A 1,881-nucleotide genomic window follows, 5' to 3' on the forward strand; every position below is an offset into this window, starting at 1 on the left:
CCTTGTCGTTCAACCCACATACGTGGTGATACTCCCATCTTCCTTGTCATTCAACCCACATACGTGGTGATACTCCCATCTCCCTTGTCATTCAACCCACATACGTGGTGATACTCCCATCTCCCTTGTCATTCAATCCACATACGTGGTGATACTCCCATCTCCCTTGTCATTCAATCCACATACGTAGTGATACTCCCATCTCCCTTATCATACAACCCACATTTCCTGCCAGCTTTCAGTGATTTTACTAAGCATGTTTCACACTTCATTTGAATGAAAGGACCAACAATAAGGGACTTCACTAACGAATGATTATAGAAATCCCCATTGTATCCCCCTCTCACAGTAACATTTACAAGGGGTTTGCTATGTATGATTAAGCGTTTGTGGCCAAATAACAATTTTCTAAGTTCTTATGAATACATCACAGTCCACTTGTTTGGTAGGATAGTTTGGACTATCATTAAAACCACCTTATTGTCAGACACTCAGAACATCAACCACTCGACAAGAGTACGGTTACAATTGTTTTACACACCTTACACGCAGTTATTAGTTGCCAGAAAACAAATTTAAATAATGAAATTATCTAGAATATTCTATTTTATCTGTTAACTAATGCGAAAATTACTTTTTTTGTTGTTGTTGTTGTCGCTACGAAAATCTGACATTTCCATGATGGGCACAATCCTATGAAACGAACAAACAAATAGAAACGTGTCATGCTAGAACTAATAACATGATTCTCAACAGACACCCCCAGTAGCACAGTATGCCTGCAGACATACAACGTTAGCAACAGGGTTTCAATATCCTTGGTGGGTAGAGAACGGATAGCCCATTGTGTAGCTTTGTGCTTAATTACTAACAAATAAAACTGAACACAAAAGTTTCTCTACTGTTTTTAAGACCACATCCTACAATTACGAACGAAAGTGCCCCTTGTGACTCGGTGGTAAGCTTGAAGGCTTATAACGTTAAAAATCGGAATTCGATATCCGCAGTTGGCATAGCGAATGAAGCCCCTTGTGTAACTCTGTACTAAAACAATACACAACTCTTATGAAATCAAGTAAAATAGAAGCTTATATTTAACCAGTTTAAGAAGTCTGTTTTTTTTTATATCTCTGTCTCGTTTATCAACGTTTCCTCGTACATTTAACTTTGAAATATAAATTACTACTACAGCTATTTCTTATATAGTCAATATGATAACATTTATTAAAAAATAACATTTTTTTCTGGAAGGTAACTCAAATGTTTAATGACAACAATTATATCCTGAATCTCTTCACACTAGAGGGCGATGATAAAAAAATACTCAACTATCTCATTGAATTGCACAATTTTACATTTTGTATATTATTTATTTCCCTATTAGTTTAACTCTTTGTTCACTAGATGTCAGCAGAGTTTGGGTGAATGTATTAATTGGAGAGAACTAATAATGTTTAAATGTTTTCATTATCTAATATTTATATAGAAAGGATGAAACCTTCAATAGTAGAAGCATGTTTTAATTAAATCTGTAGAATATAGAGATTCTCTAAATATAGGTTTCGATTTCTTTTCCCACATTATTGATAAAGCACGTTTTTTCTTTTTTACGATTCTTCATCTCTGTCACTATAAAATCTTAAATTGCCCACTAATTTCACCTGTAACAATTGATGTTGCACCCTAAGTAAGAAAGAAATGATCGTGTATATATTTTAATATACATAAATAGATATAAAAATCTTACACGTTCTCTGATATTAATAATAAGAACTATAATACTCTGAAAGAAACATAACCCGGTGAAAAATGATAAATTGAATGACAGACTGGGCTACAGATTTGTTTCTTAGATAGTTGGACAGCTTGTCTAGCTAACTA

This window comes from Limulus polyphemus, unplaced genomic scaffold (assembly GCF_000517525.1).
Source record: "Limulus polyphemus unplaced genomic scaffold, Limulus_polyphemus-2.1.2 Scaffold2386, whole genome shotgun sequence".
Classification (NCBI taxonomy): Eukaryota; Metazoa; Arthropoda; class Merostomata; order Xiphosura; family Limulidae; genus Limulus; species Limulus polyphemus.